This window comes from Dendropsophus ebraccatus, chromosome 11 (genome assembly GCF_027789765.1).
Source record: "Dendropsophus ebraccatus isolate aDenEbr1 chromosome 11, aDenEbr1.pat, whole genome shotgun sequence".
NCBI lineage: Eukaryota > Metazoa > Chordata > Amphibia > Anura > Hylidae > Dendropsophus > Dendropsophus ebraccatus.
In genome coordinates this window covers 48187039-48200542 of record NC_091464.1, presented here as the reverse complement: position 1 = coordinate 48200542, position 13504 = coordinate 48187039, and the positions used below count along the sequence as shown (strand labels likewise).

The 13504-nt window shown below is 43.6% G+C and overlaps 1 pseudogene; it reads left to right on the top strand.

Annotated features, from left to right (window-relative positions):
- LOC138767390 (oocyte zinc finger protein XlCOF7.1-like) overlaps positions 1 to 13504 on the top strand; it is a 65717-nt pseudogene that overhangs the window by 34402 nt on the left and 17811 nt on the right.

The following is a 13504-nucleotide window of genomic DNA, read 5'->3' as shown; positions in this document are numbered from 1 at the left end:
AGAGTGGGCCATCTATAAGGGGGGGAAGGGGCCATCTATAGCAGCGGGGGCCATCTATAAGGGGGGGAAGGGGCCATCTATAGGAGGGTGGGAGAGGGGGCTATCTATAAGGGGGCAATATATAAGGGGGGGGAAGGGGCCATCTATAAGGGGGGGCATCTATAAGGGGGGCAACATAGGGGGAGAGGGGGCTTTCTATAAGAGGGGATATACAGAGGGGGCATCTATAAGGAGGCTACATAGTAGGAGGCATATACTATAAGGGGGGATACACAGAGGGGGCATCTATAAGGAGGCTACATAGTAGGAGGCATATACTATAAGGGGGGATACACAGAGTGGGGACCATCTATAAGGAGGCTACATATAGGGCATACACTATAAGGAGGTCACATAGTGTCAGGGTTACCCACTAAATGAGGCCAATACAAATGTGCAGTTTGTAGAGAGATTACGATGGTGTCAGAGTGAGGAGTCTAATATGTCTGTCTGGCAGATTCTGTGGATTCGTGGCTCGGAGAAGTTCTCATAATGGCCGAGAGCAGATGGAGAAGAAGATGAAGAGGGAAGAACTCCGATCAGAGAAGACGTCCCCTGTGAGTCACCTGATGTAACTGCACTGTAATGTATATGGTGTCTAGAGCCTGTGTGGAGCTGCGTCCACCTCTATATGACTGGATGCGGTGATACGTGTACAGTGGATGTTATTCAGTAGCATCGGTGGTGTTAGTAGGTGGTGGTGTTAGTAGCAGCGTTGGTGTTAGTCAGTATGTGGTGGTGTTAGTCAGTATGTGGTGGTGTTAGTCAGTAGCAGCGGAGGTGTTAGTCAGTATGTGGTGGTGTTAGTCAGTATGTGGTGGTGTTAGTCAGTAGCAGTGGTGGTGTTAGTCAGTATGTGGTGGAATTATTTGTTACTTGCTATCTGGTACTATGTTTTATTGGTCTTAGTATACAGGATTTGGTCAGTAGCAATATGGCGGTAATATGTGTGGTGATAATATTTTCTCTTCCTATCTTAAGATCGTTATTCGTAATATCTGTCTTGGTGTATATATATATATATATATATATATATATATATATATATATATATATATATATATTATACACATATACCAATAGCATCACTTGGTCGAGGAAGGGGGGGGGGGGGCCCAAGTTGACCTCTCGCACCAGGGCCCAGGAGTCATTAGCTACGCCCCTGGGTGAGAGGTGGACTTCCACCATATCTATAAACATACCTGGACAAATAAATGGACAATTAAAAGTACTGTGTTAGCAGCACTTTTACAGTAATCAGTCAGACACTGAGAAGAGGCTGATATACAGTAGATACAAATATCAATCATGGCCATAAACTCTGGTCTCTGAAAAAACTTTTCAATCAACAAATGTAACTATTAACTAGCAAACTAGAACTAAAGTAACATCTATTTAGGTGTATATTAGGTGTGGTAACCCAAGGGAGCCAGGTGTTGTGGTATAGCTGGGCAAAATGGTGGTGCACCCGTGAGGGACTTGTCACGGTGGCCAGGAGTGGTATGTGCCCACCCCTGAATGTAGCAACACACGCTTTTTAATTAGAATAGGTGCAGGTGTTTGTGCATTTGTAGTGTAAGCAAAACACAAAGGGGGACATTTATAAAAGGTCCATCTGGGCCGTGGAGAAGGTGCAGATTCGCCCGTTCTCCCTTGTGTATGCCTGCCATATCCCCTGCTCGCCCAATGGGTGGGGGTGGGGGCAAGGCGGGGAGGAGGTGCGGCTTCCCCTGGACATCATTTCTTGATCCAAATCTACACGTCCTGGAAGCAGGTGTAGATTTGGTAAGCCGGGCACAGGTTCGGGCGCCAGCTGGCTGGATTTACTAAGAGGCGTGCACGTTTTCTTACTCTTTAGTAAAGGTGCAATAATGAACTCAATCCTAAGAGCTGGGTACTTGACAGTACTATACACTGAAGCTTGAATATAGCTTCTCGCTGGAGGAATAAGGCTGCATTCCCACGTTCCGTGATCCTGACTGATCACGGACGTGGAATGCATGTACCGGAGTCCCCCCGCACCCGGACAGCATCTATAATTAGATGCTGGGAGCGGCGGAGACTGTATTCATAAGTGCCGCGCTGTAGTAACAGCATCGCGCGGCTGCATCATTACAGCGCGGCGCTTATGAATACAGTCTCCCCCGCTCCCAGCATCTAATTACAGATGCTGTCCGGCCACGGGGGGACTCCGGTACATGCATTCCACGTCCGTGATCGGTCAGGATCATGGAACGTGGGAATGCAGCCTAATAGTTTATGATACTTGACAAGTCTCTGTTTTACTTTAGTTAACTCAAACTAAGTTTGTTAGGCTGGCTTGTGGAGGAGAGGAGTGGACTACAGGTTAATTCAGAGTTATTAGGGGCCCTACCTAGACCCTAAGGTACTAAGCTGTGAGGGCTTTTAGCGGCAGCACAAAATAGTCATGTCAGTTTTTTGTGCGGCCGCAGTGTATAAAGTGTGTATACACTGCGGCCGTTGTTCTGTTGAAACAAATGTAAAGCACAGTGTACATAAACAGCGGCCTTTGTTGCAATTTTCATTAACGGTCGTTATTTATTTAAAAAATACATTGCATGAATGTGGCCTTAGAGTGTACAGTGTATGTGTCTCCTATGACATCACTTGCGGTCAAACACACACTGTCATAAGTGATTGTTGAGGTCATCAAGGTTTGGAAACATCCGTACTTAAAAAAAAAAAAAAAAATCATCATCCTGTTATACATATAGAGAGATATAAATACAGATTCCGTCTAAGTATTAAAGTGATCCCTCACCTTACAATGGCCTCAAGATACAATATTTTCAACATACAATATTCCTTTTTGGACCATCGTAACATACAATGCTACAGACAGTCAGGATCTGCAGCACATGTAAATAACTAGATGATCAACCAATGAAAATGGCCATTTTACTGGTTACATCCCAGAATTAGTGAAGTGCATGTACTGGTTGGCTCTCTGGCATCTCCTCTCTATAGTATAGTGTGATACTAAGCTGAAGTGTAGAGGGAGTCATGTGACCAGAGGTGGAGGGAAAGGAATCATGTGACCAGAAGAGGAGGTGGAGGGAGAGGAGTCATGTGACCAGAGGTGGAGGGAGAAAAGTCATGTGACTAGAGGAGGACGGGACAGAGATGCTGGGGGTGTAGTAGGACGGGATGCAGCTAGTGACTGAGATGCAGATGGGAGGGAGCAGGAGGAGTCGGTAAAGAACTACTCCCTCCCCCACCAGGAAGTGTTACTGCACAATGAGGAGGAGACGAGACAGAAAGCAACACAAACACAGCCAGGTAGTGATGTATATTTAGTTTTAATATATGCACTTTTCTGACTTCTTAATGTCCGGGATAACCCCTTTAAGGGAATGTACAGCTGCAGTGATTTCCTATAATCTGGGATTATATACAGTGGATGATTAGAAATTCACAGATGTCTCTCCTTTCTTGTTTGTAACATCCCTAAAATGTTGTGCTGTTTCTGTAAGTCATTCATTTGTGAACTTGTCTGACGAAGGGATCTTTTGAATCCCGAAAGCTCACAGCTCTAGCAATTTTATGTTGGCAAATACTAAAATACTTTGATCACAAGTATTTACCACAATATGGATACAGTGGATGGAAATGATGGACAGTGGACTGGGACCTTCTGTAAGGCAGATTGGTATTGGATCTGCTAATGTCTGGAAAGAATAATTAGATATATAGCCTCCAGGAAAATTAGATCCGGCTGCTGTATGTGGTGCACTGCACTATGCATGCTGTATAGGGGGGATAATACTATTATTATTAGCCTGTAGTTACTATGTGTCAGGGATGGCTGACTACTGAACTATACGTAGCTATTATGTGATCAGGAGTCTAGTGTATACATAAGTTACCTCCTTTGCTGATATCAGTAGCTTTTTATAATTCATGATTACTGGGGCTTTATATGTTACAAAAGATAAGATTGAAGGAGAACCTACAATTTAATGTTAACCCTTTCATGTCCCAGCCCAAAATGGCGTAAATGGCCACGACAATTTTCACTTTTATTCTTTTGTTTTTTCTCCTCACCTACTAAGAGCTATTGCACTCCATCTACAGAGCCACGTAAGGGCTATTTTTTTTTAGGAACAAGTATACTTTGTAATGGCGCCTTTAAATCTACCATTAAATGTATGACGGAACCCCAAAATTCCTATTTATGGACTAAAATTGGAAAGAAATGCAATTTTTAACTTTTGGGGTATCAGGCTAATATTACCAGCCTGCTACCGCCCAGTCCAGGAGCCCCAAATTGTACGCTCCAGGATTACTGGTACCCAGCTCTTCTTAGTTCCCCTGGTGTCACTTCTTTCGGCGGATAGCGGAACACGCGAGCCCATAGAATGGTACCTATGGAGCTGGCAGAAAGGCACGCGGCCAGTCAGCGGAATTCCGCAGACACTATCCGTGAGAATTCCTCAGTATAACCCACCCTCTAAAAGTAAGGGAAAATAAAACACTACACAATAAAGTATTTTATTTAAAAAAGAACACCCCCACATCCCTTGTTGACCACTTTGTTAAATAAAAAACTATTCTGGTCATCGACGTAATCCACAGGATACCGATATCTGAAAAACAAAAGGGAAAAACACAAATAAAAGACAGAAGCAGAACACCCATCACTGTGACAGGTGTTGGCATCCTCAATTAACCCCATAGGGGCCACATTGATGTCACAATGTACCCATTCCAACCAAGAAGGGGTTAATTGCCCCCCCTTCCTCGCTGGGATGAGCGGAGTGCTGGGGCGAGAAGGGGGAACCCTATTGATACTCACCCCGATGTCTTCTATCTTCAGCAGAGCCTAGCACACTGAGATACAAGTGTCCCAGGCTCTGCCTCTTCAAAGATGCGGCCCCAGCATCAGCTCAGCCAATCAGCAGCTAAAGCAGTGTTCCTGCTCAGCTGCTGATCAGCAGAAGACTGGGAGAAGACCAGAGGGTAAGATCCCATCCCCCAGGTTTCCCTCAGGTTTCTTAAAGGAGCTCTCTAGAATTAGAAAAACTTTTTTTTTTCTAGAAACAGTGCTACTCTTGTCCTCAGTTTGTCCATGGTATTGCAGCTCAGTTCCTTCAAAATGATTATGGCAGACTTGTAAAACCATGCAAATCCTGAGAACAAGTGTGGCACTGTTTTTGGAAGAAAGCAACTGTGTTTTCCTAATCTTTACTGATCCCCATTATGTTTAACTGTGTGAATTTTGTACTTTTCTTTGAAAGAATATAGAGCTTTTCATCAGTGACCCACCAAGCATGGAGAAGAAGAGAGAGCACATGGCGGGAAGGATATTAGACCTCACCCTAGAGATAATCTACTGGATAACTGGAGAGGTGAGAGTCTCACATGACATCACTTGTATCTCTATTAGTAAAGCAGGTAAATGACTGGAGGGGAAGGATTGTTAGACTCTCTGTAGTGATCAGTGTCACCATACACAGGATTACACAGTAGTGAAGAAGGGGTCTGGTGAGTGTGTGGCGCCCCCTGGTGTCAGGTCAGGAGGCTGGAGCAGGACCCAGAGCCCCATCACCGAGCCTCCACCTCAGTCACTGATACATGAGCAGAAGATTCTAGAACTTACCTCCAGGATCACTGAGCTGCTGACTGGAGAGGTGAGCAATGCTGCTGGGAATGCTGGGACATTATACAATAACACCAAGGGGTGAGGGGTCTGGAGGATAATTGTATCATTGTCTGTGTCAGGTTCCTATAAGGTGTCAGGATGTCTCTGTCTATTTCTCCATGGAGGAGTGGGAGTATATAGAAGGACACAAGGATCTGTACAAGGATGTCATGATGGAGGATCAGCAGTCCCTCCCATCACCAGGTAAGAGGAGAGGAAACACTAGGGTTATGGATCTCCTGGATCCCCCATCATCTGATCATCACATATATACAATGTATTCAGTCACTGTGATTATTTCCTATAGATGGATCCAGTAGTAGAAATCCACCAGAGAGATGTCCCCGTCCTCTATATCCCCTGGATTGTAAAAAGGAGGAGGAGGAAGATATCCCACTGGGTGTTCAGGTACATGAATCCAATGTTTCTGTAAATCCTCTATAGCTTTCTTCTATATATAAAGCAGCTGTGCAGTATATGATGTATATGATCTACTGGTGGCTGTGGTAGGTTGTGGCCACATAATGTGGTAAACTTCCTCTTTTTTGGATCTGTACTTGGGTCTATAGATTTAATGTGAATAAATGTAAAGTTCTGCAGTGTAAATCAGTGACTAACAGCACAATGCCAATCAGCTGCTTCTAAAGCTAAAAGAATTTTATCATGTATTGTAAGATTCAGTACACATAACCTTACTGTTGTATAAGAGATTAGTGCGGCCTCAGTAATAGTGATAAACTTCATCTAGTCCTTATAAGTGACATCTAAATATGTAGAGAAAATGCAAGAAATACTGGGAACGACTTTTCGTAGTAAGGTCACCGCAAAGAACAAAGTGACCACTCAGTCTGTAGTGGTGATAAAAGGCTTCTTTACTGTAAAAGCCCTTATGTTGGTGAATAACGTTAGTGAGCACAGCTGTCCACTTAAGGTTCGGCTCCCATCATTTCATGTGACATAATAACATTCACATTGCTGTTGATATGTTATATACCTGGCTGACTGCTGATGCTGTCTGATCTCCCTTAGAGGAGTTCTTTATTCCTCTATTACTGCAGTTTGGAGGTTTTCCTGGATATAAGATAACCTAAGGTTCCTTTTTGCTTTGTCTTATTCCTAGATCCTGAATGTAAGATCACTGCAGGAAAGTTATGAAGGAACAACAAGTGGAGCTGAGACCCTGATATCAGTGTCAGAGAATGGTGAGAGCCTTTCATACATATTACACGTACAATCCTCTACCTGCTTTTCAGTGGAGGAGATGTATATTGTATAGATAAATGTTCATATTTTTCAATTAGAGGGGATGAAAAAAATAAAGAAAAACTATATATATATACACACACACACACACACACACACACACATGGCCGGCATCAGCACCTGGCTTAGTCAGGCAAGTACTGGGGCCCACAGCACCTTTTCATTGCTCACTCAGCAATGATTGATTATCGATCATTGCTGAGTCAGGTCCGGTGGGCTGCCGTCCAGGGGCATTCTGGGAATCCAGGACACACTGGTCCCGGATTCCTGGGTGAGTGAATCAGTAAGTTGCCTGACATGCTGCCTAAGCCGGAAGAGAGGGGACATATAAGGGGCACTACACAGAGGGGGGCCATCTATAAGGGGGCTACACAGAGGGGGACCATCTATAAGGGGGCTACACAGAGGGGGCCATCTATAAGGGGGCTACACAGAGGGGGGGGCCATCTATAAGAGGGCTACACAGAGGGGGGCCATCTATAAGGGGGCTACACAGAGGGGGGCAATCTATACGGGGCAGTACAAAGAGGGGGGGGCATCTATATGGGTACCTGCTGTTTAATTGTTGCTTCTCAAAAGAGCCCACTTAGGCTCTGTCGCCCAAGGGCCCACAAAAACACTAAAAGTGCCAACAGCCCCGTCCTAAGCGCCGTGGACGGGGCTGATGGCACTTCTGATAGCGGTAATTTGGGGGTCTTTAGGTAATGGGGGTGTTCACTTGGTGGCTGCTGGCACGGGGGCAGCTGCACCACAAGTGCCAGCAGCCTCATTCTATGTGCCGTGGATGGGGCTGCTGGCACTTGTGATAGTTATTCTTACTATGTAATTTCTCCATACACTGCGTCCCCTGCTGGACGGTTCATAGGAATTACACCCAGCCCTGCTCTGGTTCGGTTTGTGACGTCACTGGTTTTTAGAAAAATTGAAGTCTGCCTGATCTACTAAATTGAGGGAAATAGCACTTTATGTCCATTTGCCATAATTAGTGTATATTAGAAATTTGTCAAACTTTCCATAATTAATAACATATCAAAAAATTATTTTGGCCGGACTTTAAAACTAAGCTGAGACTTCCTGTTCAGAGATCTATTCCCAGCAGTGTCCTCCTTTATCATCAGCTTCTCCCTCCGTGTAGAATGACCTAGGAAGGTTACTGAGCCTTGAATGGGACAGATTCTGTCCATTGTGTCCTAGGGCCCATGGGGTTTGCTGTACAGCATGACAATGACAATTATATGCCATTAAATGAGGTACATCCACTAAATTTCAACAGTGTGTGAACATAGCCTTTCTCTGTTTTCAATCCACTCCTGGATTTGGTTGCAAAATAATTACAAAAATACTGTGTGGGAACATGGCCTGAAAATCTCTTTAATTTTCCTCCAGCTCCAATTTCTAAAGGGGGATTGATTCTGCCATGGCCCGAGTCAGTGGGACTGGTATTGAGCCTGCAGGTGGGCTCTGGTGTTTAGGAGGTTACTTGTCACGGTGGTCAGGAGTGGTAACACCCACCCCTGGACACACGGAAATCGAACCTTGGTTAGGACTAATATGAGGTGCCGGGTGTAGGTGCAGCTGCGGCAGTAGAGATGACAGAGTCCTCTGGAGCCACACACTCCATTGTGTGACCCGTCAGGCTTGTGTGGCTGCTATTCGATGAATAACGGCTGCACAAAACTGACATGTCAGTTTTTTGTCCAGCCGATAGGAATCCCGGCCAGAGTGTATACTATGAGGGACATTTATGAAGTCCGGCGTTTTTTTACGTTGGGCTTACAAATGTCCCCACAGCTCCCTAGTTAAGGGTATTTATGTAGAGGCGCACAGCTCAGAGCTTGCGTAGGTTTTAGTATCATTTTTCCACTGAAAAAATAATTAAGGGGGCAATCAGTGGACATTCGTAAATGAGTACGAATGTGATGTGGATTTTTTCGCTGTTCTCCCTGAGTTCAGTGATTGTTGTGTTTTGTTGGTCTATTTTTCATTGCTCCCGGTAGCCAGAATCCTACTCCACACTGACGAGGGGCAAATACCCCGAAACTGCAGTCTGTGGATGGATGCCTAGCCTTGGTAACCCTTGTCCTATGTTGTTATACTTGCCACAGAGTTAGATTTTGACTTACAGGGGCCACACTGGTGTTTCCCTATTTAGGTCCCAAAGCTCGCAACAGAGCGAGGACCTGAGGGACTATGTATCAGGGTGGTTTGGTGCTCTTCCCACTAGGCAACGGGCTTCCTTCTCTGGAGAGAGGGATATCTGGCTATTCCCGTGTTTTGAGACTCGTAACTGAGGCTCCACGGACCCCTTCTTTGCATATGAAAAAATTTTTATTGCGGCGCACGCAGAGGCAGCGCCCCCTCTGCATGCTGCCACAAAACCCCCCGGAACGCCCCCCTCCGCCCCACTGGTGAAGGTGGGGCAGATGCGAAAAAAAATACAAAAATACCATTTGCTAATATTTTTACACCAATCTGCTCCATCTGCACCTAAAAAAGGCATTTACTGCTTTTCATACATGTCCCCGTATGTGTATACACTCCAGCCGGGATTACCTAAGCCTGCAGTGCTCAGAAGTTTTGAATTAAATCAAAACTTAGGTTGTGTAAACATGGCCTAAGGGCGGAAGGATGTAAATGTTGGTGGGACATAGATAAACACCAAAATACAGGTTATCTTGTTCAACTTACAGTTGAATATAATATATCTCCCCTCTGCATCTACTTTTTTATCCATTATTTCCTATTTCATTTTATTGTGAATTAAAGAGGTATTCCGGGAAAAATTAACTATTTTCCTATCCACAGGATAGGGGAAAAACTAGGAGATCGCGGGGGTCCGACCCCTGAACCCCCGGCGATCTCCGTATCTGACCCCGCCGACTCTGATCTAAATAGAGCCCTAAGTCGGTACTTATCTGGTCCTTTTGGTGTGGCCTCAGCCCTTTGTCACTGGCTGTCCTCTCCCTCAGTGGCCTATATCACTGCAGTCCTGTTGACAGTCCGGCGGTCCTTGGGGCAGTAGGAGATAACAGTCTACTCTGCATGTGTCTGTGGCCGGCATTTCCAGATCTCCATCCAATTCTCCTACTGACGCACAGGGGAGATACTTCTACAGCCAATACACCACACAATATTCAACACTATGGCAGAGCACTGCTTCAGCTGTGTCATTCCTGCCAACTGCAACCTTCAGCTTGTCGCTTCTCCCTCCTGTCCCTGCTCCAGACAGAATAGGCAAATCCTTTTGGATCTCGTCCTCAGGCTTTAGGCAGCACAATAGATTTCCTCCGTAACGTTATCTTAAGGGCATTTGGATCAGTTCAAACTTGGCATGTGCAGCGATTGGAGGAGCTCAACATTTATCCTATACCAACTGAAGAAAAATGTTTTTAACACAGAAATGTCGGCCAAATGAAAAGTCTGTACAGTAAATGCCCTCAATACTTGGTCGGGGCACCTTTTGCATGAATGATGGCATCAATGCGGCGTGGCATTGAGGCCATCAGCTGATGGTACTGCAGAGGGCTTATTGAAGCCCAGGTTGCTTTGATAGCGGCCTTCAGCTTGTCTGCCTTGTTGGGTCTGGTGTATTTCATCTTCCTCTTGACAATAAATTGACAATAAATTCTCTATGGGGTTAAGGTCTGTCGAGTTTGCTGGCCAATCAAGCACAGTGATGCTGTGGTTAGTAAACCAGGTATTGGTACTTTTGGCCGTGTGGACAGGTGCCAAATCCTGCTGGAAGATGAAAATTCCATCTCCAAAAATCTTTTTATTAGAGGGAAGCATGAAAGGCTCTAAAATTTTCTGGTAGACGGCAGTGCTGACTTTGGTGTTGATGAAACACAGTGAACCTACACCAGCAGATGACATGGCTCCCCAAACCATCACTGATTGTGGAAACTTCACACTAGACCTCAAGCAGGTTGGACTGTGTGCCTCTCCACTCTCCCTCCAGACTCTGGGACCTTGATTTCCAAATGAAATGCAAAATTTACTTTCATCTGAAATCAGCACCTTGGACCACTGATCGACAGTCCAGTTCTTCTTTTCCTTGGCCCAGATAAGATGCTTCTGGCATTGTTTCTTGGTCAGGAGTGTCTTGACACATGCGATGCTACACTTGTAGCCCATCTCCTGCAGATGTCTGGATGTGGTGGCTTTTGAAGCACTGACTCCAGCAGCAGTTTACTCTTTGTGAATCTCTCTCCTAAATTTTTGAAGGGCATTTTCTTTACAATCCTGTTAAGACTGCGGTACTCCCGGTTGCTTGTGCACCTCTTTCTACCACACTTTTTTCTTCCACTCAACTATCCATTAATATGCTTTGATACAGCACTCTGAGAACAGCCAGCTTCTTTAGCAATGAACTTTTGTGGCTTACCCTCCTTGTAGAGTGTGTGAATGACTGCCTTCTGGACATTTGTCAAGCAAGCAGTCTTCCCCATGATTGTTTTGCATACTGAATAGAGATGAGCGAACCGGGTTCGGGTTCGAGTCGATCCGAACCCGAACGTTCGACAATTGATTAGCTGGGGCTGCTAAACTTGGATACAGCTCTAAGGTTGTCTGGAAAACGTGGATACAGCCAATGACTATATCCATGTTTTCCACATAGCCTTAGGGCTTTATCCAAGTTCAGCAGCCACCGCTAATCAAATGCCGAACGTTTGGGTTCAGATCGACTCGAGTATGCTCGAGGTTCACTCATCTCTACTGAACCTTTTATAACCCTTAGGAAGCCACTGCAGGTGTTTTGGGTTAATTATTCAAATTTTCTGAAATACTGACTTTTGGTTTTTTTTTATCCCTAATCATCAACTTTAACAGAAATAAACACTTGAAAAAGTTCGCTCTGTATGTAATGACCCTATAGAATATATGAGGTCACTTTTTGAATTGAATTACTAAAAAAAAACAAAAAACACTTTTTGTTGATATTCTAATTTATTGCAAATCACTGTATTTTGTTTTTGCTAAAGTGCTGGCCCAGGCTGGGTGCTCATGGTGCATACTGTATGTAATTTGAGAATTTGTATTTTGCAAAAAGTTTTTAAGTATGAAAATAATACAAAAGCTATAAAAGCATGCGTTGTAATCAGACTTACCTACAGAATCAAGATAATATGTTAACACTGTAAGTGCACTGCACAAAAAATATTGCATTATTGTGTTTTCTTTTTCAATTTAACCCCAAAAATATTATTTTATTGTTTCGCTCTATATATTTGTCGTTAAATGAAAGGTGTCATTACCAAGTACAATTGATTCTGCAAAAAAATAAGCTCTGTACATTGAAACTGCTATGGCTCTTAGAAGGCAAGGAGGGAAAAACAAAAACATCAGAAAAAGAAAAATAGCCGTGTACTCAAGGGAGCTGTGTCATAAAGGGGTAACGTTAACAAATTAAGTTTAATTTTCCAGGTGAAGCGGAGATGAGAGGATTCCCTGGACATCATATTTCCTATTATGAAGTAGAGGATTACAAATCACAGACTGACAGAAAAAGAACTGGACACAGACTTTTGGCTAAAACTGAATGTGAGAAGCTTCTTGAAAGAAAAACAGATTTTTCCATGCATGAAAAAATTCACACAAATGAAACGCCACTGTTATATTCAGAGTGTGGGAAATCGTTTATGCAAAATTCAACTCTGGTGGGACATCTGAGGTGTCACACAGGAGAGAAGCCATTTTCATGCCCACAATGTAAAAAGTACTTTAGACTGAAATCCACTCTTGATGCTCATATGAAAATTCACACAGGGGAGAAGCCATTGTCATGTCCCGATTGTGGAAAGTGTTTTACTAGTAAAACAATTCTTGTGGAACATCAAAAACATCACACTGAAGAGAAGCCATATTCATGTTCAGAATGTGGGTCATCTTTTAAGCTAAAATCATATCTTGGTATACATCAGAGAATTCACACAGGAGAGAGGCCATTTTCATGTTCAGAATGTAAAAAAAGTTTTCGTATGAAATCACATCTTATGTATCATATGAAAATTCACACGGGAGAAAAGCCATTTTCATGTCCAGAGTGTAAAAGGTGTTTTAGTCGGAAATCAACTCTTGTTTCTCATATAAAAACTCACACAGGGGAGAAGCCATTTTCATGTCCAGAATGTAAAAAGTGTTTTAGTAGGAAATCAGATCTTGTTGTTCATATGAAAACAACTAAAAGATCGCACAGGAGAGAAGCCAATTTAATGTCCCGAATGTAGGAAGTGTTTTACTAGTAAAATAATTCTTCTTGAACAGCAGAGAACTCACACTGGAGGGAAACCATTTTCATGTTAAGAATGCAGGACATGTTTTAGGCTGAAATCATATTATGTTGTACATCAGAGAATTCACACAAGAGAGAAGCTATTTTCATGTATTCATGTCTCAAATATGGAAAGTCTTCTAGAAAGAAAAAGAAGCTTGTGGAACATCAGCAAATTCACTCGGGTGAAGCCATGTTTATGCTTTTAATTTGGGGAATGTTTTACTAAAAAAAAAAATTTCATGTCTTGAATCTGCAAAGTGTTTTAC